Source organism: Aphis gossypii, chromosome 2 (genome assembly GCF_020184175.1).
Source record: "Aphis gossypii isolate Hap1 chromosome 2, ASM2018417v2, whole genome shotgun sequence".
Taxonomy (NCBI): domain Eukaryota; kingdom Metazoa; phylum Arthropoda; class Insecta; order Hemiptera; family Aphididae; genus Aphis; species Aphis gossypii.
In genome coordinates this window covers 6044348-6071527 of record NC_065531.1, presented here as the reverse complement: position 1 = coordinate 6071527, position 27180 = coordinate 6044348, and the positions used below count along the sequence as shown (strand labels likewise).

Sequence of the window (27180 nt, the reverse complement as noted above, 5' to 3'; positions counted from 1 at the left end):
TACTACAAATACTTATAAAACAAACCGTGGTAATAAATACCTACGTTAAAAGTTAAAAGTTTGAAGTATTTATTGCTTTATTTTTGTACGAAATAAACTAATTCATGGATATATAAAATATATAGCTATAGAAATATAGAATAATATTATGCTTATTCTATGATTAAAAAAAATGTATTAAAGAGATTAATAATTGGATTATATATTTTATAAATATACCTACTTATCTTATTGATAAATTGTGTTAAGTGATACATTCCTATTGTTAATATTTTCATTATAAAACATTTTTGTCTAAAAAAAAAATATTGTTTTTATAATCTTTATTTTAAATATAGGCAGGTATCTAAATGATTTATTTTATTATTATTATAAAATAAAATACTTGTATTCTAATGAATGTGTTATATTAAAATGACTAAACGTATTACGTTTTAGTAAAGAGAGTATCTGATGGTATCCACTTCATAAAAATACATTACCTAAATGTATTTATAATATATACAAAACTATGATTTACTGATATTATAATGAAAATTGTTAATAAAATCTATGAGATTTATATTTTAGCGTGTGTGTGTCTATACCTATTATGATTAAAAGTTATCAAGTTAATTATTCTAACACTATATAACATTATAATATGAATATTATTATTAATAATAATAAAATTTAGTTCTCGATTTTCATATTAAATACATTTTTTAAGATATATATTATATAAATAAACATGCATATATTCCACGTGAAATGTGAGAAGAAACATTGATATCTTTATAAAATGCAAATTAAATTGAAAATTAAAACATCAAAAAAACAATAATTTTTTGATGAAATAGCATAAGAAATGAAAAAGAAATACATTGGTTATAGGTGTTACACAAGATTTTTCAATCGTATGATTTAAACTTTTTCTGATGTTCACTTAATAAGATCTAAAAATAATTTTTGTTTCTCGTTATTTATTTGTTTTTATTGACATAATTTACAACTTAGTTGAAGTGTTGTCGCATGAATGAACTTATATCGAATAACGTTTGAAGGATGGTGAATACATGATAAAGGTCAAGGGTTTGTAAGATATAAAAAAGAGTGGTGTCAATAGAAAAAACATCAAATAATTATACAATACATTAAATAATTCATATAAATTTGACATCATCTAAAAACATAAGTCACTCGATGTAACCATTAACTATATCCCATATACTTACTTATATTTCTTACGATTTTTGCGTACAACATCAAAGAAATTATTAACATTAAATAAAAGATCCAAGAAAAATATTCATTACATGCATTCGTGATTCGATCAAAATATGATAATATCACATCATCCATATTTGTTTCTTCGTGTATTTTTTGTTAATCCAAACACATAAGGTAAATATTTATTAGATTCTGAGCAAAGAAATGAATGTATTGATTTTATAATAACGTGTGTTTTTTTATGTCTGTGCACACTGCACACGATAAGTTGTTGATAGGACGTTTCAATTTTTCAATTTTCACTTTGAGGGTGGTTTTTGATAGAAAATTGAATTTAGTTTGTACTTTTAAGAGGTAAAAATTAAATATTCTTGTTACTTTTTTTTTAATTGGGAAAAATTAAGGCTAACATTTTATGTAAAGCCGATATTATTATTATTAAAATATTGCTTTTTAACCATGGTTAACCTACAATTTAGACAGTCTCCGCTCAGAATAATATATACAATGGATTATCATTTAATTCAAATTTAACAAAATCCATTATGGTGATTTATTAAATAACGAATTCCACTCAACGCCTAATATATAGAAGAGTGGTAACCACTTGTCTGCCTTTTTAATTATGAAATTTAAAATAGTACACTGAGCTATAATAAATTTCAAAAACCATAAAACTAGCATTAAAGCGTTGTATCACTATAATAGGTTCTATACTTTCTTTTAGCCTACTGTGGCATAAAAAATTGAATTTATATCAAAGAACTAGCAAGAATTTTATCTTATAATCAATATCTATAATACATATCTGTATTTTTTATTTTTCAGTTATTATAATTTAGTGAAAACTGAAAAGTAATAACCAGTATGCAAACTTTGAGAAATAAAATAACATATGCTAAACGAAATTAAGAATTACCCCACTGTAGAAACGTAGTCATGAGTTTAACTATTTTTTAATTAAAACTAAATTTATAATTTAATTAAATCTTAAAATAGTATACCATAATGAGAACTTAAGTAATATTTCTAATATAGCTAAGTAAATTTTATGAAGTAACAAACATCGTTTTATTAATCAACAAGCAACTTGTACCTAGTAAAAATCTCATAATGGAGTGAAAATATGAGCTTCTTAACTAAAATATGTAAATATAAAGTTTAAATAAATGAACAATGAACATAAACTATATTAATTATAATTATTTCAATATAAGAATGAGGGACAGAAAAATTTTATTTAAAAATTATAACTATGTTATCTCTTCATAGATATTATATAATATTATCTAAAACAATTTTAAACTTAAGTTGAACCCTAAATCATCATAATTCTATGATATTGCTTTAGCTTTAAATTTGTAATATTAGTTATAACAATTTAAAATTTAAATGATAACACTATATTAGGTACCTATTTTAGTTTTATTTAATTTAGTACTTTTATTGAAAGGAAATAATCTTAAATTTACGTCAACAAAATATATTTTATAATCATCTAAGCAAAGATAATGTCAATTATGTATTGTTTTTAAATTGAGATGTTAGGTTAGTGTCAATAAGAAAAGGAAGTCATTTTTAGAAGCTACTTTGTTGTTGTAACATTGTTATACTTATTATGCAACAAAGTTATACCGTTACTGAGTGCCGTATAAGACATGAAAAGAAAATACAATAAGTAATGCATATAACTCTAAACGAAAATGTCGTAGTTTATTCCAAAAACCGTTAAGGATAACATATTATATACATAAAAGTTTTGAACATATCTAAAAACTAAAATAGTTGTTCTACGGAAATCATAGATAAAATAATCCAATCATTTATAAATGATAAACCATGAAAAAAATCTTTTAAAATTATCTCAACTATTTATTTTATAGTAAACAGAAACACAGAAAACTTAAAAACATCTATAAAATATTAGCTATTAATGTAATTTTCAAACAACATAATAATGAAAAACATTCAATGCGATAAACACTGGCCAAATGCAATATTTCATAGATTCATAATATGATTGTACGTACTAAAGATGACTTATGGTAGGTGTATATACAATTAAATTACGATAGTAATAATGATTTACTGTATTATTTATACTATTTATGAGTATAGGTAATACATTCTTACATAAATACATAATTAATGCATTATTTAACGTGTACACGCGTGTCTTACTGTGTTATTACAGTAATATATTATACACAAATGTATATTTTGAATATCTACGGTGAGTAGCATTTTATAATGTAGAGTGGAGGTAAGTTTGAGATATCTACCTTCTAACGGAGACATTGTGTACAATCGTGTCTAAACGGCTTAATTGTTTTTTGATGCGTTGAAAACATTATGCACGCGCGTCAGTATGAGTTATGGACGACGCGCGGCAAGTGTTTAACGGATTTGTAATAATTTATTTTAAAACAGTAATAGGCAGTGGAAGCAAAATATCCCCTTCTGTATAGTTCAAGACGTTAATCTAATATGAAATAGCCAAATCGATAAACTACACATCAATTTCACAAAGTTAAAATCATATATCCACTAATATAATAACAGAATCGATGATATATGAATCGAGAACGGAAAAAATAAACATTGGGGAGGATTTTTCCCATTTTTTTTATGTCAAAAAAAATAAATTTTAAAGCTGAATTTACGTATATCTTATGAAAATAGAACTTGGTTAATATAATGGTATTATATCTATATCAATTTCGTGAATACGTATCGACAACACCAACTACTGTTTATAATAACTACTCACAATGAATAAATTTACCAAAATGGTAGACATCAATCATAAGTTTTATACTTATTAATATAAGTAAGAATATGCATAAATATTTTACTGAACATTAAAGTATTAAACATATTAGTTTATATAAAACTAATACATTTCATAGATAACAATAAATTTACTCGAGTATTAATATGGATGATGTCAATAATAATTTTGAATTTATTAAATAATTGTAATTAAATTTAAAAATAAATATATTAAAATACTTTGATTTAAGACTTAGTGTTTGCATAATATGAATTTACTTATATAATTAAAATCGGACAGAAATCCAATGCAAAAAACAAAACAGATTTTTTACAATTATTAATAAAACGACTACTATAGATGTACAATGCGATTATATTTATCATATTATAAGATTTATAAATAAAATAAAATAAAACCCATAATGTAATTAATAAATAGAAGATTGATTAATGTTTAATTTGAATACAATTTAAATTTATTGACTAATATTAACTTTTTGACATAAATACTATGCTATTGTATAGAAAAGCATTTAGTATGAACAGTAGCCAGTGGAATGAATCGCCAGCGAAGTCAATAATTAATACCTTTTACAAAACAGAATGTCTTGGTGGAATCGATAAATCCTCAATATCCGTACTATGTAGGTATATAGTGCTAGTATCTTTTATTAGAGACAAAAACCTTTTTTCGCTTATATTTTAAGTCACAGTGACGTATTTATTTGTCATTTATCTCCGTACATCAAATCAGTTAATCTCGAAATTAATAAAATAATCTTTCCTCGTTTTCTTATATTCGTGAACAACTATGTATTCTTATATATTTTTTTTTATACGTATTTGCTTATGGCTTACTAATTTTTAGTTGCGTAAATACAATTTATTATATCCTGTAACATGATACCACTCGCAAAGTCGCACGCGAAAATTGATTCGTTATAAACGATGAAAGTCACGTAGCATTTTTGTAATATTACTAGTATCCTATACGAGTGTATAATATACGTATCGGGATTCATCGTATAACGCAATAATACTATCAAGTTTTATTTATGAAAAAACAATATTCTAAAGCTATTGTGATTTTACATGAAAATCGACAAGATTTTAATTTATCCTACTTATCATATTACAACGATTTTAACTCTTAAGAACTGCAAATATAATTTTGTGATAAATCGTTTTATGGCCCAGATAAAACATTTATTTTATGTAATAATAAAATATTATGTAGATATAAATGCAAAAATATTGTTCAGTATCAGAACATTATATACGTACATTCGAACAAATAAATATAATTTTATATTTTGTGATACTCACTCAAATTATTTTCATCAATGGGCAAAATACCTGCAAAACAAAAATAAAAATTACTAAAGAAACACATGATTTATATATTAAAATATGTAAAACAATTTTTTTTTATTATTATAAATAATTAAAATATTAACTATGTATCATATTTTACGAGTAACCCTAAAAAGATTGTGTAATTTATCACAACAATTATTTTAATTTTATTTTAGTGCATTTATCTAGATACGGGAAAAATGGAAATAATAAAAATTGATGAAAAAAAAACAATTTTACATTTTATCACATTGGTCGTAATTTATTATTATACAATATATAAAAAAATATAACAGTTAATAAAATTTCATCGAGTAATATAGTGATTATTCACAGTGTATAATGTTAACATTGAAATAATAGAGGTAGTAAAATTTAAAACATTAGATCTTTGACAGACATACCTACACATATGATATGACCGAAAATTATTTATTTTTTTAAGAGTCAGTCATGCTTAAGTCGTGGGTATGTGATGTACTGATATGCCATATTAAATGATACAATAATATGTGCCCACGTATTATGGGCAGATCCTTGTTAATATTGCAATTTGTAAGATAGTCGTCCACTAGGACGTTTGTCCTTGGCCACCACGACATCCTCATATGTTTATGTACTTAATTCATAAAATGTAAAAAGTTTGTACTGTGTTATTAATTTTAAAAATTTTTACACCACATATAAAACATATAATCATTTAAGTTAATGATAAGATTATAGGTAGCTAATCTAGTGGATTAGGAGAAAATAATAAAGTCATTAATCCACTGCACAAACAGAACAAAAAAATACGATTTATCAAAACGTTAAACTAAAATTATATTTTATGACTGCTTAGAGAATCATAAACGCACCTACATTACACGAAAACGATTTAAGACATTATATACTAGTTAATGTCATGTACTATGCCAATGAAAACCACATGTTTAATTATATTATACTATTTTTACCCACGCTTTAAACTTCAATGAAACCTATGTTAATAATTCATTCATAAATTATATGCAATAATCTATTTTATTTAGTTTAAAAAAATACATACACATAACTAAAATAGCTTAAGTTCTTGAAATAACTAAAATGATAAAACACACATGCAGACAGACAGGAATAATGTCTCGCCTATATAATGGACTATATACTTAAGCTGCAGATTATTATATTACTAAAGTTAGGGAAATATCAATAAATAATGTTTTGAGTATACCGTCCAGTACCTATTATACGTTATGTTTCTTAATATAAGTATCTCGAAAAAATTGTCTTACTGTACTTGAAAGTTCATAATTGAATCTTAATTATCAAATAATTAGTTATTAGCAAAAATAAAAAAATATTTACAAATAATCATATATATTAAATAACTTACATTCGCTTATGAGAGATATAAAAATTATATACTTATTGGCCACCATTCATTTCATACTTATACAATTAATATTTTTTTTACGTATACGTATTTATTTATAAATATTGTTATGAGTGTATGAACACGCCGTATACTCCTTCCAGTGTACGCTCTAATACACCGATATGGATATGGTATAAATACATAAGTGATTATATTTTCAAAAACTCAATATTATAAAAAAGTATAAAATTGTTCTAGAGAAATATATATAAAACGTACTTATAAGTTATAACTATATAAGTTACCTACACTATAAAGAACTCATATTTGTAGCAATTAAAATTACATTTTGTGTTTTCGTTAATCGATCAATACTTTTATCATAGCACCCTCTCAGCATTTATATGTAATAATCCTGTATATATTGACAGATTTAAAATTTCTGCCAGTGTCCGATAACATCATCTTATATTTTGTTATTTTATAACATAACAGTTGAATAAAGTAAAATAAAGTATTAAAATATTTTATAACAGTCTACGAGTATAAAATTAATTAGGTATATCACTAACAGTTATATTTTATTACCTATATTACTTTATTATTCTATACATAATATTATTAATTCATATTGATTTTAGTCTTAGATGCGTATTGCACTTATGAGCAATCAATAATCGATCAACGCTATACCGTGGGTATCGTAAAGAAATATATACATATATTTGTTAAAAGCTCATATTCGATTTTCACATCAAGTTGAGAAAAAAAAAGTTGTGTACAAGAAAACCTTTTCTATTATTATAATCGAGTACTATTGTAAGTATATGGTGCACTTATCTACCGATTATATGTATATATTTAAATGTTACTGAGAATTAATAGATCTATTAAAAACATAAATGGTACAAAAGCTGTATGTTTGAATTGTACGGTTAGGTTATTTGATGCAATGCACATTGAAGCTCAAGTGCCGTTAAATGCATTTTGGTAGAAAATGACATCGGTGGATTCAATATCAGTGTATAATAATATAATTGTGTTATAAAAAGAAAAAACATATATACATCATTCGTGGTCATACATTGTAAAACAAAATCTAATATTCCGTCTAATGTACGTCTGTTGTATATTATTTAACTATATGAGTTGATATTTCTGTCAAACTGAACGTAACTATTATTGAATAATTAGACAAGAGATCAAACCAATTCACGATAATTAGCAACTAATGTTAAAAACCGACTAGGTACCTATAATAGTACCTACTAACTACTGTAATAAATTATTGTCTTATTAGATATGTAGTAAACGTGATGACAACTTTTATTTGGCATTCTAATTTATTTAATTCCTTCATAAAAAAAACTATGACAGATAACCGAATACCACATGATATAAATATATAATATAATTATTACATAATAATTTGTTAATGATATAGTTTAATAAAATTAAAAAACAGAACTAGAAACATTGAAAAGATAAATAATTACAAATAGCAATTATACACGTTCTATATGAGTATATAATACGTTTTATCATTCAATCATAACATGTAAAATACAGGTACCTCCATTAATTATCGTTATTATTGTTTCTTTCTGTACACGTTTTGTTTTTATATTTGCTTGATAGAACTTTGGATTAATCAATCCACAATTATGAAATATTGTTATTTGATTTTAGTTATTGGAATCTTATTACGTACAATTTTCAGAATGACTCAACGAAAAAAATAATGAATTTAGAATTTAAACTTCTTTTATTAAATATACTGAGCCTTACTTTACAAAATTGATCTTAAAAATCAAATAGTCACAATATTTTTTAATTTAAAATTAAATTAAAATAAAGAAGCATATAAACAATAATTGTTTAATATTTTTTAAAAAAAAAACTTCATTTTTTAATATTTTATCCATTCAGCTTATTATAGATTTAATGTTTATTTGATTCCTCTATTAGTTCGATTCAATTAACTTCAATATTTCTTAGAAAATAAAATAAACTACAAATTATATTGGTTAAAAGATTATTTTTTATCAATATGTATATCAATGACGAAGTATTTTGCTTTCTAATAGATCAACTATTTCTTGGCCCATTATTATACAACATAGTTGTAGTATTAAAACAACAAAATACATTTTTACTAAAATGTATTTGAATATGACTAAACCATTATAGATAAATCGATGATTGTAGGTATCATGATTGTATGATTAATATTGTATATTATGATAAATTATATTATACGTATACATATTTAATACATTTATAAATATAAATCGATTTATTTATATCAATTTTTTTTTTCATACCTTATATCATTGATTATAGAATAGACTATTCTATAATCAATGCTTATATGAATTAATTATAATTGTTTAAATTAAATCCGTTTTATGTTCAATCTATTTGTTATTTAACTAACAGTCAATGCATTACAAAACTTTAAAGGAAACCCTAATCAAATACTTTATAGTTTTTTTGTCAAATGTGTCATGTTCTAAATCTACCATATCAGTTGACACTCATGTATTTTATACATACTCTTCGTATATATACCTACTTAACATTCCTAATTTGATTTATTAATTTCTATAAAAGAAAATGGAACACATCCTTACTGCATGCATGTCGATATTTATAAACCCCTTTACCGACGCTTATCAAAATATAAGGTGGATAGGGTCCTAACATAGAATTAAAAAGAAAAAGGAAATAGTAAATGGTACGCGGAGTATTCGAAAAACGTACCTACAGTTAAAGCATCGGAAAAGATGTACACTACAGATACAATATTTATAGATATACAATTTTTTTCTTCACAAATAGTTTATTTATAGGTTATATTGTTGCTGTTTTTTTTTTTTTATTGTTATTATTATTAGCAAAAGGTCCATTGTGTCCCGCCGTTCCGCGTCGTCGGTTCGTTATTAGCCAGTAATCCGTTTGGCCGTTCGCGCGCGGCGGTGGTGCTTGATAACCGTATGGGAAAACGACCAGCACCCGCGGGATTCCCACGTTATTCGTAATAGGCAAAAACGACGACAGACGTTCACGAAATACACACACACAACCAGGTCGACCGTAGGAAAAAAAATGCTCGTCACGTCGTGCACGTCGCCGTTTCTTCGCAAAACGAATACGACCTACAGGACCATATTCCAATACACAAGTACTTACGTTAGGTACTTGTAGCCGTCATTCACGTTCTCTCGACCGCTGGGAGACTGCAGCACTGTATTTTTTTTCTTTCTGTTTACGAGGGTCGTATAAAGAATAACACCGTCGTATTAGAAAAACTGGTCTTAGTGAGCGTGTGGTTACGGTGCTGGAAAGGTAATAATTGTATTGCCATGTAATAGCGGTTTTCAAAGTCGCCGAGCCACGCGTGGAAACAACAAAACGGTCGTGTGTTCGGGCAGCGGACCCTGATAAGATAATATTTTATTGAAACCGGCTGGTAATACCATTCGCGCCGACTGTTGTCTAACTCTACTCGTATAACAGTCAACAATAATAATACCCTAAGTACCTTGAACACATATTACTAATTTATTTACCATTAAAACCGACCTCGTGTTTCGTGATTGTTTCGTTCAGTACTTGTAACTTCACAGGACCACCACTGCAGCGGTGGTCGAGTAAAAAATGCGAAACGAACGATCCGACTAATCCGGACTAGTATTATTCCACCTTTGGGACCTACGATGTTGCGTCGTTACACTCTCACTCGCAAAGCCTAACGACAATGACAGTAATAATTTTAAAAAAGTTATGTATCTTAAAAACCGTTTGGAAAAATTCTAAACGTCTAAACTCTTAAAAACTATAACTCGTCGCGTCTATATTCGATACGTATGGGTAGTTTTAATTTTGTTTTTCCATGCGTTGTCGGTATACATTCACTAAGGACGAAAAAACCGGTGAAATTTCAACTAAATCAACGTTGGTTTTTTTTTTTTTTGTTACAGCAGTAGTGACTAGTCGGGTGGTCGAACCTATATATAATAAAAATTTATTGACACTAACAAAAACCGATTAGCGAAAAAACGATGTTTGAAAACGTGCGCGAACACTCGTCCGACCCGGTTAGACCGACAGACCAACCGACCGACAACGACGTCGGAACAACTACTGCGGTCACCTACCGTCGGTTGCCGGCTCGCTTCCGAGTCGACACGCAAACGACGCGCGCACGCGACCTATCTGCGTAAAAAATTCTCATTCCGCAAAACCCGTTGCCCAGCGGCGCCTTTTTTCGATTCTATTTTTTTTTTTACCTTTACGCATCGGCTGCATGCGTTGTGGTTGTCTACTTACGAATACACTTATAATACAAAATAACAATTATAGTATAACACTACTTTATCGTCATCATTATTATAGTTTTGTAATTTTCATTTTTCGTTGTCTTTTTAATAATAATACGGTCGCTTACAACTCGCAGCAACCGGTCTACGCGGACCACAAGTACAGTGCAAACGCCATACAAATGTTGGACCAGTGAATTGTGTGAATTGTGACCGCAGTTATATCGGAACGTACATTTTATGTGGAGCAATCACGCTTATTGGAATGGGTTAAAAATGGCGCTTATTAAATATTTTCGTTATTTATTTTATGAGAGTATACTTGAAGTTGGTACATAAATATAATCACTACTTTATACGGTTTTGATTTCGTGTTAATATTTTACAATAAGAACTAAGAAGTTTTATATCCTTCAAAAGTACGTGTATTCCATCGTGATTTTTATGTCAAGAGTTTATGGTTTTTCGATAATGATGGCAGTTTTTTAAAAAAAATAAGGATTATATTTAATGAAGGTTCCGGGAAAGCAGCGGTGAAGTTAGAAAGCACGTTAAAAAAAATATTTACATACCCTACCTTGTTCGAGAAGAGAAGCAATTAACTTTTGAAAGATTGTGAATATTTTTTATCTTTAGTTATTAGTTATATAATCAATACTTTATACAATACCTTTAATCAATCGAATTGACATTGATCTTATTCTAGAAATAGTGTACGTTAAGTGCCAAGGGGCTTAGAAATGACAAAGTTTTCTCTGTATAACAGCTCTCTTACCCACGGGTTTCTTATAATAAATTGTAACAAAGATCCGTGTTCTGACAATCATGTATTTCAGTTTTCCTATTCATATTTATAATATAAGTATAAATATTCTTTATTCAGTTTATACTGATGTTCGGTAACATAAGAGAAATTTAATAATAAATATATATTTTGGCCGGTAAGTGGACACTATTATTATAGTGTTTTATTAATAATTATTGTCAACTTGTAACTATAACTAAAATTGTTTTGAAAATAACCCAACACTTATGTTGATACACAACTTTATAAACTTATAACTTTTAAAATACAACATTTTCAAATAACCCCTATGATCTTTATCCGATAGTAATTTAAGGCGTGTCACACAAATGTCCAACCATCTTTTTGATGTTTTCATTTTATCCTTTGAACGGTCGAAATATAATAATTCGTTTAAAATTCAACTTAAATGTCATCCACAGTATTTAGTTTATCAAAAGTAAAAACAGTGTACAACAAACAATTCCGCGTCATATGGTTTTATTTTGGTATAATAAGATCTCATTTCTGACTAAAAAAGAAATAAAAAGTATTCAATGTAATTCATCTCCATTCAAATTTATAATAGGTACTTGGCATTTCTATTTATAAATTTGTCTATATTACTAGGTACTTTATTCATTCTTCTCTTTAAATCTTTGTATTATAAACTAATAAACTTTTGATCTTTTGATCTTTAATGCGTAATATATTACAGTCTTGACCTTTCTGTTTTAAAATCTCTTTTTGTTTGACCAATATTATTTTTAAATGTTTTTTTTTTTATTGACTCACATCCAAATAATTCTTCTAATTCTATAATGCTTAAATATTCATCTATCTTTTACCAGAGATAACAATATGCATAATACATTAAATAAAATAACAAAACTATATGGACATGTTAAATGAGGTCATTTATCTTGGCGCCCACACCGTTAAATATAAAAACTATGCTATAACATAATATATTATGTAATAATTAAGTGCAATATTTTTGGAACCACAAAGTTGAATTGTTTGACTTTATTAATAAAGTTTGTACTCAGAATTATACATTTATTTTGGAAATTTAATCAATGGAAAGAGTATTGTATAAATATGATTACAACATAAAATATTTCGTGAAAATAATATAATATGATATTGTTAATAATTTTATAACAATGAATAAATATATGTATGTATAAAGTTAAACTAAATTTTCTATTAGTTATATTTGGATTATAAACTACATTCAATACATAAAACGAAAACCCTCAGTAGATCTAACCAAGAAATTAATTCAGAGACATATTCGATAAACAAATTTGGTTAGGTGATTTTTTTTCCTTTGATTCTGGACTAGTCTATTAGCAGACTTTTTAAGTTTTAGTGTATTATACGAAGTTTTTATTATTACTCATTATTCTGTAATAACTATTAAACATGTATTGAAAGAAAGACATTTAATGAAATTTAGTGAGGTTATAGAGCTCACATTAATAGACTGTATCAAAAACTGAATCTCAATATAGATATCGTTGTGATAATTAGTGATAATCAGAAATTATTTGAATTTTATAGTATTATTAATTCAAGTAATTCATGTATAACAGTTATAGTTGCCTTTTTTCAATATATTTAATTAGAATACTTACGTTAGTAATGTGGCCTTTTTTTTATATAGTTTTTTGTATATTATAAACTTAAAAAAAAAAAGGAAATAGGTACATTGGATTATTATTATTATTTTTTTTTTTTGTGTGTGATTTTTAACAATTGTATAAATTTTATGGTTGAAATACACAACTTTGGATACATGATTCCATTTATTATATTCTATGCAATTTCAAAGTTCCTCTCTTCTTGTTTCTAGATTTGTGATTTTCTTTGATCTGTAAGCGGTTAAGTGTTTAAAAAGGTCTGAAACAATTTCTTCCAGAGATGTTCGTTTATCTTTCAACCACGCTTTGTAAACTTATAGCATTTTTATTGGTAGGCATAGTTGTAGTGGTTACACGTATCAATGACAAGTCAAATCGCGTTATATCTTCGTGATATATAAACCCAAGAACGTCAACCACATGACATACAAATGGTGATATACAACTCAACGAGACAGAAATGCGTCTTTATTGAAGAATCTAAACAGCAAAAAAATATAAAAGAAATGCGTGCACAAAAAACTAAGGACCAATATATTTTATTACTACCCCATCACGCGTTGCAATACGGAAGTTGTAAATTCCATCCAAAGAGCATAATATACGATTTATATATTTATATATAAATATACTTTTATTTATTTTAAACTTCACTAGAAATTTAATTTATCAACGCCTATATTATACGATTAGATACAAATATCATGCTTAGTAGGAGTTTCTAATAATAATCTTTCAACTAACACTTACATCGGTACTATCATGTCAGATTATTCAAACCGTCTGCTGTTTATTGAGCATTAAAACAATAGTATGTAAACATAAAAAACATCATCTTGACCTTGTGATAAAAGTATAATATTCTGCCATGTTAAAAGTATTTCAAGTTACAAGGTTGACCAGTAACTATTATATATATATATATTTAATATGAAAACAATATGTAATTTCCGTAAGTTGGTCTCTTTTTTATTCGATTAATTCGAAAAAATGTACAAATATTTTACAAATTGTGATTTTGAATTTTTTAATAAGTCTATAAAATAAAATAAGCAAAAAACGATTTTTGAAAAAATACCGTTAAATTTGATACCAAAAATTATAAATTTGCAAATCTTAAAAACCAATTTTTAATGTTTTAATTTATTTTCAAAATATTGGCAGATTTCTCGAATTAGTAGGACATAGTTGGCCTACCAACTTCATTGACATTCAATAATTTGTCAAACACATTTTTCATTTTTTATTTTATTTATGACGGGTTCGCATAATATGTATGATATTTATTTATACCTATCTACGTTATATGTTATTTAAAATGTTCAACTCGTAATTTTTGCAATTATTTGTAGCAAATACCATTTTTCTTTTTTATAATAATCTGCAACGTTTGGACTTGTAGATATTATATTGTTTTGGGGAATTTTCATCACGACTATTTATTAATAGACACTAAATTCAATTTTGTTTTGTTAATGTTTAATGTTCGACTGGTATTTTATAAACGTAAACATTTTTTTATTTTGTTTTTTATCATTTCAATGCAGACACCACAATGTATTATAATGATATGCTATTAAATAAATGGTATAGTATGCAAAAATAATAAAACATTAAAATAATAATTAGTTATAACTACTGTTTGTAAGTAATATTTCTATATTTCAAGAGTAATTAATAATATTATACGTCCAATAAAAGTATATTACCTACAATATGTATGTCGTATAATTATGACCAAATAAATAGACGACAGTCATTAAATATTATGTTTATTATTTTTTTTTTAATTAAAATCTAATAAAAATTATATTTACATTTTTTTTTATTTTAATTGGAATAATAAGACGATTTAAATAATTTGTAGTTTTTTTCAAGTTCAGATGTATACATAACACGCTCTAATAATATTAATTTTAACACAAATTAAACTAAAAAAGTAATGTATAGAGAAAGTTTTGACCACTTTGTGTACTTTGTTTTGAAACATCACAGGTAAACTTTTTTCTAATTTTCTCATTACCTACTGAAAATAAAAAATAAATAACATACAATGTGTATGTATATCATATTAAAGGAAATTTTCATTATGGCCATATTATAGGAAATTATAACATACAAAAACTGCAGTTCTTTCGAAAGCTCTACTCTGCCACCTCTAGGCCGACTCCATGAGAAGTGACCTTTATACACGTAAAAATTGTTTTTTTTTTTAGTATATGGATAATAGTGCGCTAGATACAGTTTACTCCTTCCAAGTGATTAAATATTGAAAAAAACTGATTAAGTCATTTTATTGAAAAATATAACGAAAAAAAATGATGTGCTTATAAATTGTATACCTTACAATATAAGGCTTACACTTATAATATAATATTCAGTATTTTAATTTCCATCAATTTCCCGTTTAATTTTAAAGCGTAATACACGATGTGAACTACTACTGACTTCCATAGTAACATATATCTCAGTGTCGTGCTGAAAAGTTTTTTACGACGCCTTATTTCAGTAGCATTTAAGGAGGTGCCTGAGGCAAATGATTGCGACACAACATTTCAGGGTGGAATTTTTGATCTAGTGATAAATATATAAGTGATCCTTAAATGTTTTTTAGTTAATCAACTTTTTGATTTTTAGTGTAGGCTATGTTATATAGTATATTATATAATTTCAACGTAAAATCAATAATCATTATAATATAACTACGAAAATAAATTCTAGTTGAAAACAGAATTTTCCTTAATGTATTATGTTTTTATTATTATACTTATTAAAATTATTTTGCACCATATAAAGGTGTAATAATAGGTTGATAGTATAATAAATACCCCTTAAAGTATGTTTCAATAATTTTAAAATTACGTTGTACCAACATAGAAAATAATATTGTAATAATATTTCAAGTCTTTACAATTAATATTCTTTGAATTACAGCAACATAACTAAAATTGTTGTAGATGAAAAATCATTAGTTTTATTCAATATCCAATTTCGTAGAAATTTAAACTCAACATTTTTGTAACAAAAAAAATTGTCTATTCATTTTGAAAACAACGTATAAAGACCTTTTATTTTATTTTTATAAAACATATACAAAATAATCTATATTTAAATACTAGAATAATATTTAAAATGTACTTAATATTATTAATTGTAATAAAATAAGTAATAGGAAGAAATACTAAAAAAGGAGACAGTGATTTATTCCTAAAATATCAGTTTTTCGTTTTCTTTAATTTGTGTTTTTGAACAAATATTATGTGTGCTGTTCTCGTAAAGGTGGACAGATAGGTGTTAAAATATATGCTGTGCATCATGAATTTTAAATATTAACCGTGTAAAATGGTAAATCTACGCAAGTTTATTATGGAATAACAATGTTATTGTCCTTATATTACTTTAAAACTAATAATCCAGCATTGTATATAATAATTTCATAAAAATATCAAACATTTTACTGTATTAAAACATAAATATAATATTATAATGCAGTAATTACAAGGGATAGATAAAATATAGAATATATTTCCAATATTATTATCATTATTATTATTAAACGCACACTGGGGAGACTAAAAATACAACTAAATTACGGCTAAGTTATTATTAATCGATAAATTGTATTGATGACGTATTATATTTATACATACATACAATAATTAAACTCGCTTATTATTTCATCGGCCTTCATACTACGATCATCGCTACTGGCATTAAATCACAAATATAAATTATTGTACCAATACGATTCATGGACTATTAATCGTTAAAAATAACACATTTATCTTTCAAACTCTATAATATACGAAGAAAATATGATAATATATATATGCTTATTATTGCTGTGTTTGGAACGAGATAAATCATTGATAGAATGAAGAACGCTAATATCATGGTGGTGGTAAGGATAGAGGGCAAAAAGTAGCGATCGTCCTAAATGGCATATTTTTATTGTATGAAAATTTGTGTTTATAATTATTTATCTATCATATTTAAACTATAGGTATTACCTTTTTTACATGGTCGATACTTTGAATAAATTATTTTCAACATAAAATTAAATACAACGGAAATATAAAATGTGAATTTGCATTGGCATCAAACGTAAGATGCCTCATTGTTTGATTTGATAGATGGCCGTGAGTAGTTAATTACAATAAATAATAAATGAGATTTAATGTGTCTTTGAAAAAATTTAATACTATTCAATGATAAAAGATACCTAAGGATTTTGATTACCGTATAGCCCTACATATTATGGGAAGTTCTAGTTCAGTATAATATTAATAACTGATATATTAATGAAAAATTATTATTATTTTACTTTCGTTATGATCCAAGCTTATCTTCTAACAATTATAAATGAATTCTCCTGTATTAATGTATAATATACCTATTTAACATTTAATTATTTCTATAGTTTCTAAAATTATGTATTGCACATGTTGGTATTTCAGCTTATTGAAGTTCAGTAATTAATTGTAATCTAATGAATAATTCAGAGTACTCGTCTGAATAACTATGTATTTAGCTAACTTTATAGTTACAACCAGGTACGCCACGCATCGTCTAGCTGGTTGGTCGTAATGCTCACACTCGGATATTTTTTCATTTAACACATTTTATAACATCGTAAAATCATATTAAAACGCTGTTCACGTGCAGTTGTTGCTGTAAGTGTAAACGATTGTCTGTTATACATGATAAAAAGAAATGGATGAGATACACGTCTTTTGACGCATAATACCTCTTTCAAGTTTACATATTAATTTGGAGCTGAATCAAACAGACCGAACGGAAATTAACAAAAATGAAAAAATTATAAATTATACTTTTTTTTTTTAATAGGAGTCTGTATAATAGTTTGAAAACATGACAGATTCCAAATCGTTAGTACAAACGTTTAAAATGCAAAAAGTTCTATAATAATCTATATATAGTTTTTACTGTGGTCTGCTCATTAAAAAAATATTTTTATATTTTTTTTATTTGATTAAAATATGATAAAAATATTTACTCGTTTGGATTTCACTCTAAAGTTAAAATTGTTGAAACGTTACAGCACAAACTATTACAAATTACAATATTCTGAAGTGAGCACACAAACAACACAATATAACAATAACCAACTAAAAACTAAAACGCCCTATTATAAATACGTTCAACTAAAGTTTTAATTTTGTTCGTGTAACATTGTAACCATTTTCATAATCATAATTCTGAATTATTCCGATAACGTGTGAATAACAATATTGTAGTGGTTTCTATAGTTTTAATCAGACGTGGATCTAGATAATTGTGATAAAGGTAGGTGGAGGCTATATTTTTTTCGGAAAAAAAATACAATTATAATTTTTGTTTATAAAACATCATAAATAATATATCATAGAAAAGATTTAATAACAACACCGATAATTTCATTAATAGTTTATACTTAAGAATTTTAAAACTATTTATTGTATAAACCGATACATACGATTTATATTTAAAATTTCGATCCTTGGCTGACTACCGTTGAAAAATATCGAAAAATTCATTCCGTTCAGAACCAATGTGAGATAACATACCGTCGAACAAGACAACCTTAGACTAGCGGAAAATATTGTGAAACTCTGAAATCGATTTTGAACGCATCGACAAATAAGCGGCCGTATGAAATCGAAATATATTATGCGACAACGAGTATACAATAGTATTCTGACGTAACACTTTGAAATCCGACGTTCATTACCGAATCATGTGATGTGTCTGACGTCCAAAACGTTCGGCACTAGAAAGTACAAACTTCTCGAGTGCCACGCCACGAGCAAAGTTCGTTCGCATACACACGCAACGCTCAAGCAAGTTACTCGTATTTCATATTTTCAATACATTACTGCAGCAAAGATTCGTTGGATTTTGTCGTCTCAACATCAATTAAATTTGTTAAATTTTTGTATCGTAGGTACACAAATATAATAATATCTTTATGTACTGCATGGACGTTACAATATTTAATTTTAGTCACCGGTCACTCGTGCACAGACGCTTATCTGCAGTTTAATGTGAAATCATGTGTTATTGATTTATATTGTAACTTACGGTAATTATATGTTTATATTTTATTTTATTATTTTCGTTCAATGTATTATAATATATTTACAAATTAAATTTCGTATATATATTTTTTTTTAGATAATGCCAAATATACCTCTGAAAATGATTAATATAAAAGTCACATTTTATATTTTACACGATAAACAAATTAAACAAAAACAATTAAACGTATTTTAATTAGTCACATTTCTGTTGACATATTATTGACAGCGATTTATAAAAGTATAAATTTTTTATAAATTTCATTTAAATAATAATATTTTTACTTTAGTTCGTTAGCCATTATAATTGTAATGATAATGTTAGTTTTTCCTCTGATAAAATATAATTAATATATAATATTATAATATTATATACACTGCAGTATTATAGCTATATATTTGCTAATAAATAATAATATAATGATGATCAGCATAAACTTTTGTAAGTGCAATGACTGACGAGTGTTTTGAGTTACAATCATAATTAAAATCGTAAAAGGAAAATTTTTCAAAAGTCTCTACCTTGTGTTGTAGAATTTAATTAATATCTAAATTGATGCTTCTTGTTTAAAAATGAACTGATTGATTTGAGGTACGTAATATATACAATGTAATTGAAAGTAGTTACTGTATTTTATTTTTATAATAAATCTTATTTTTTTTTCATTTTACATTTCGTGGTTATTATAAAAAAAAGTTTCGTTATACAAAGTTCCAGATTTTGTAAATTAGAAGAAGCAAGTATTTTTTTCAAACTATTTTTCATTTAATTTCTTAGTGGAGTGATTGCAAAATATGAGTAGATAAAGTTATTGTTTTATAATTAAATGTGAATTATTTATTTTATAACGAACCAAATTAAATGTAAATATTAAAAAATATTGTTACACTTTTACAGTTTTAAAAAGTTCCTATATTGTTAGTTATACATAATTTTTTACAAAAAAAAAAAAAAATAATAACCAATAAATCAATATTTGGTTAATGTTTATGAATTTACATATTTATGCCAACATAGTAACTGATTAAACTATGAATTATATTATTTGTATAACAAACTTAGTTATTTTAGTAGAACTTTATAAAGGATAATCTATGTCTATCCAGAATATTATGCTTTCTTGTGTTGACAATTATTCAAACTGTTTTAAACGTTACATTTACTGTTTATAATTATGGTTTACAAATTACAGATATACCAATTTAATGGATTGTTTACCTGTGAGCACCCGAAATTTAATCCTTTGAACTCTCAGTTGTAATTAGGTGGTTGTTGTTCGGGTCTTATTCCGCACTCTAAATACCACTTTCAGCCAATACAGCTTTTTAAACTTTACATTTTTCAAACAACAATGCCTTCATCAATGAAATTCAATGCTATTAAAAATAATATGTTTGTATTTTTCTTTTAGTATTATCATAATTAAATGGTAAATCACATTTTAAATTTTGAATACATAACTTAAGCGATTTTATTAGTTAAAAAAAAAAAGAACAATTAGGTTATACTGTCATCAGAAAAAACTTTAAAACTCACTGTTACCATTTCTAAAACAATACTAAAAAAAATATCAAAGTAAAAATGTATTATTATTGTTTACAAAAGTGTTAGCCATGCGCCAATCTTATATTAGCTCGTTAGCTATCAACTTTATAATTAAAGGCCATATATTTATGAGAAATTTAAATATACTAAATACACTATTTTTATATAAGTACTGCTAAGTATCATCGTATTGCTCTTATTTTCATTGCGCATAATATCAACTATTTTTTAACATTTGTTTTCTTCTTAAAAAAATATATTTCATAGCACTATGCACTGACGAGATTTTTGACATTGCGGTTTTCTCTGACACTAATAACAACTGATAGGGATTACACAACCCAATTTAGAATGTCTATAGTAATTAACAGTTGGCTAAGAATGCAACTCGGTTAAGATGTACCTCGTTTGACAGAGAACTCGAAACTTGGTGCAAAATCTACCTATCACCGCGAATTAGATATATGGACAGCAACATCTCTGGTGTATTAGTGTAAGTAAAAAAGTTTGAAGTTGAAAGCTAATTTTTAATAATCAGAAGGACACCACAAAAACAAACTTGTTAAATAATATTTAGACAAAAAAATAATAATAATAATAATAAAAAATATTTCTTCAAAATAACGTTCAACTTTAATTTACGAAAAAATAAAAAAAAATTTAATCAACAAACGCAAAACTATTTAATTAAATTGTTCAACTTTATTAGTCGTTGACAAAAATATTTCTAATATCTATATTATTGTACATCTCTTTTCATTAGATACCATGTTAAATGTGTACAACTATATAATAGTCTTATAATCATTCTAATATCAATTTTATTAAATGTCCATGTTTTTTCATGTATCTAAATTTTACAGTTCTAAATAACTAAAAACTCAATTGAAATAACAAAAAATAAATTAAACATAAATATTGTAACACCTATTTTATTACAATGTCACTAGGACTAATGAGATATAAAAAATAATATTATATTATTAATTTGTGTTTTAAGCTAATAACGTTTTAAAATGGAAATTCTTACAAAAGTATTTTATAATTCTTAAGTAAATACATTATTTAAACTATTGTAATTTATAAGCACACTTCTAACTAGTCTATTAAATTTAATGTTATATGTTACATTAACATTTACGTTAGAAGGAAGACCAATATTATAGCAAAATACTCATTCCTATTTTTATAACCTATAATACAATTATTTATTTTATCTAACAGTTCAGTAGTATTATTCGCGTATTATACTTCTTGCTTTCACAGATTATATACAGAGCTTCATTGTACTTCAATAATATATAAATACATATTTTATTATGTTTCTGCTTCTATATTAAATCAGAAAAGTATTTCGAGTATAAAAAATAATAGATTTTATTTTATTTTCAAACTAATTCAAATACTTAAATATAGTTATTAGTTATAGTATATTATATACTCCGTAGAATTCTATTAAAATTATCTATTTCCAAGATCATTGAAAACCATTCTAATGCACTCGACCGATAAGTTCTAGAAGAACAAATTGGCTTTTACGATATCATGATTATTTTACTCGGTTTATAGAATTTAAAAAAGTAAAAACACTAAAATTTAATAAAATATTTGATATTTTATTTTGAAAACAGATTCGTTATGATTACTTAAGTAGAAAATATAATTTGTACTTAACTCGTACACTAATGGAAAAAGTATAGATATTTACCACTTAGTATTCTCTATGTTTATATATACCTTAAGTCTACAATCCATTGTTTTTTGTATATAAGAGTCGGTTTAGGTTATTAGGCTCTATAAACAATTAGCCTCGGTACCATAGTGATATAATTTCACTCTAACGAATTCGACCAAGAAGAATGTACATAATAATCTAGTAAAATATTTACAATTAAATATAATGAATTTTAATTATATTGGTTTTCGTTGAACTACAAAATGTTAACCAAGTATTCAACAGCTTCTGAATGTACAATACGGTCATTTATATTAGACGATCACATTTTCCCACCCTCTCACGTCATCATAATATTAACATTTTACTATTATACAAATACAAATATTCACATTTCATATACAATATATGTACTGCAGGGACTCAACGACGATGTCTTACAGTATATATAATAATAGTGTCGTAATTCGTGGTCTATATGTAATGTATATACGAATACACTGACTATATTACTACAGCTTATGCTAATATATACAGAACTTGTATATATTAACTTGGTTGATTTACAAGCAAACTGATCCCCAATTTTTCTTTTCAATAATTAATTTATTCAAATTATAAATTTTTGGAATTTTTAAGTATACGATTATGATATAAATTTATAAAACATATTATTTTCAATTATTTGAATTAGAGAGTGTCCTGTGGCGATATCAACTTATTTCCATAATATTATAGTCAACATTTTTGCTATAAATTATATATTAATTAAATGATTTATGGATAAATTAAACTATTTAATTTAAATCTTTAATCACTGTGGATAAAGTCTATGATAATAAGTTTACAACATATGTATGTTATTATACTATAAATAACATTATTGCTTTAAAATGAAATCATATTTTCAAATTATTTACAAAGTATAGTTAATAATTATTAATAGCAAGATTTAATACAATATTAAATATTATATATACATATACATATACATATATATGCGAGACTATTAGCTTCAGCACATAAAATTTAATAATTTGGAAACTATTTGTTCAAATTTTGATTAAGATGTATTTAAATGTTAAAATACACCATTTAATTAAAAATATTTAACGAAAAACGGTTGTTTTCATATGCAGAAGACAGTTATTTTTACTATATAATACTCCTTAAATGATATAAAAAAGATAGGTGTTTGAGTAGATTGATGGCCTTAAAGTATACAAAATAATCTGAATAAATAAATACGTTAAAAATTAGGTATACCTAAGTCATTAACGATACTTGTTGAATTATCCTGTATGTATTTTACAGTGAAACGTCTGTACTGCAATGCTTCATGAACAATTTAAAAAATAGTATTATTGAAAAATTCGTTAAACAGAATTTAATAAATTTGGTTATAAATTGATTTAACTTTCAAAAATATTTCATTAAACAGGAAATTTCGTTAAATGGAAATTCTATGTAAGCAAGTTTTACTATAAATATTATAGCTACATGTAAAAACATGGCTATCATCCTTAATGGCCCAACCACTAGTAACTACTATTGGATTTAATGCGTAACATTATAGGATGAAATGATATATTAAAGTACCAGAGGCAAACTATGACCGGTGATAGAGATTAACAAACGAACATAAGTGACTGAAAGCAAATGAAAATATATAATATATATGTATTATAAGTATGGCGTTATTAAAATAAAGCTGGTAAAGCGAGTAAACGTTTCGATATTGCTCAACGTACATTCATGTTCCCACCACAATCATGATTTTATTACCATAATATTTAATGAGCCTACGAGCGTCCAATATCGCCAATAAACATAATACACACGCCAGCAATAAACACACACGTCATACATATATACATTTTTAAGCATTCCCACATAATATTCATCATTTGTATTTTTTTTTTTTTTTTGAGAGCCCATTTGGAATTTTATTATGTTTTAAATATATTGACGAAATCATTATTTTTCAGATACAAAATATTATATTATTATTATATTGTAAGAGTAATTTATTGTATATGTGTATAAATTACATTTGCTAAACAACAGTATTCTTTTACATTTAAACGTTTTCCAATAACATTTTACCAGTTGTTTTCTATTTTCATCAAGATGGAAAAATTGTTGGTTTATATCACCCATCACTCAAATAAAATACTACTGACAGTTATACCTTTTGTTTCAACAAGGACGTGCAATATGTAACAGTTGACATCGTGTTTATTGATTTCAAAACAGCTTTAAATAATGTCATATTATAACAGAAATGGTCAAATTATAAAGTTTGACGTTGTTAATTATATTTAGATCAATTTTAGTGGATAAAAATCCAACCGATTGGTTTCTTCACAAAGTTCATAATTCAAAGAAAACGAATCAAATATTTATTTATTTAAATGGGCCATATTATAGTGAAAAATGAAATTAAACGGTTCGATTTCAGACGTTTTTTGATCTTGAACTTAAACGTGGAACTATTCCGGTTAATTGGGTCTCAAATTGACATCTCTCATTTTTAATAATTTCGTATCGTGTACCTATCTACTAAATATGCGCTGATCGATGTGTTCTTTTTTTTTTATTTAGTTTTATATTCATATCGAATTAAATAGCTATTGAATACAGTGGTTTGTGTATGGCAGCTGCAATTCGTGTTCACTGTATTGTCTTGTGAATAATTCGTTTGGAAACTATCGTTCAATATCAAACTGGTGGGTTACCCTAACAATTTCCCAGTATAGGGCAGTCAAGTTAATTACCAACGGATTTCTGAATAAACGTGTTTTGTGTTCATTATCTAGCTGTCCATTGTGTTTGCGTATAAGTTCTTCGTCAACGACTGTTGTAGGTATATTCATACAGAGCACGTGCGTAGGATTAACTTGTATATTTCATTGCATTAATTTTTATCATATACGGATCCCGGTACGGTCTCATGTGGGGGAAACTAAGTTGCGCGATGCAGTTATTAAGGTATAACTCACTAACCATAACGTAAAGGCTGACGAGTCTTGTTAATTATTTATTACACTACTTATTATATTCTTATTTAATATCAAACGCATAGAAACTGTTTCGTTTCAACTGCTGAGACAGAAGGGATATTATTTTATACACATACATTTCATTTTGTATGGTTGATTAAGATTCTATAAATATTCCTGTGAATTATTTTTTTTACATTTTACCAAAAATATAGAGAAATTAATGAAAACATTTATTAACTTTAGAAAGTTAAGTTCAATAAGTGTTCAAAAGTTTATCGATAAAAATTAGTAAATTAAACTCTAAAAGTTTAAAGTTATTATGAAGAAAAATATTAACTTAGTTCAGTTAAAAATGTGTCATCCATTTTTAATTACTTCTTGGGTTACACAATTGTGTTTGCACAAATTTAAAGTTGTTTTAATAACTAATCATTTTTATCAAGAAATAAATATGTGTTTAATTTTACTTAAAAATATTATGTACAGCTTGATAATTTATAAAACAAAAATATATTATATACATATGCTAATCAGGAGAATAGATTTTGTCAACCGATGGATAACATAATAGAATTTCATGACAAGCCGTTCAAATAAATGCTAACTACATGCTAAATATTAACTAAAACTAAATTTTAAAATTGCGATATGATGGATTTATTATATCATACATCAGCACGTTTCGCTTTTATTTTTTGAAAATTATATTAATATTTTCCCAGTTATTCTGACTACAGAAAATGTAGTATATAATTACAAATCGTAGAACAAGAAATATCATACATAAACAAATGTATAATGGTCTATGTGGATGTTTTTTTCAACACACACCTATATATTATTTATTTATTTATTATAATTAACGCCAAATAAATTATATTAATATTATATTAAATATATTATAATACTTTTAACATAAAATAAATAAATAATTTACTATTTCCGTTAATCTGTGTTAATTTAGATCGATGTTTTAAATTAAAATGTAAAAAAAAAGTTTAAATATAAATTAACGAACAGAAAATAATATAAATTTTGTATACATATAAATTATGTATTATTACTTATGTACTGCGTGAAAGACATTTAAGTTTATATTCAGTGCTCACTAAAAATCAAACATATTAATCTAATTTAACTCATGTAATTTTAAAATGATCAGCGCTGAAATCAAAAACTCATTGGATCAATAATATTGTCTATTAAGCATTAACTAATAACCATGAGTGCATATACTTCTACATATATTATATTTTATACTTAAGATGTAAAACCCTCTAAAATTATAAGAAAAAAAATATTTAAACGAAATGGGATAAAGTTTTTATTTTTGTTTTGTTTTTGATTGACATTGCAGAAAAAACTACCGAGTAAAATTGGAAAAAATACACATCATTGTAAAACGTATACATTCATCGTTCAGTTCAG

The 27180-nt window shown here is 25.5% G+C and overlaps 1 protein-coding gene across 6 annotated transcripts in view; it reads right to left on the bottom strand.

The window, feature by feature from the left end:
- LOC114129527 (adenylate cyclase type 5) overlaps positions 1–27180 on the bottom strand; it is a 178608-nt gene that overhangs the window by 104873 nt on the left and 46555 nt on the right. For 2 of the 6 annotated variants that reach the window (XM_050199940.1, XM_050199946.1), the window contains exon 3: positions 5311–5340. The gene's annotated coding sequence lies outside the window, so the exon portion shown is untranslated. Of the gene's footprint in view, positions 1–5310; positions 5341–9889; positions 10138–10269; positions 10845–27180 lie in introns of those variants that run through there. The other 4 variants (XM_050199941.1, XM_050199942.1, XM_050199943.1 and 1 more) reach the window with 4 other exon arrangements.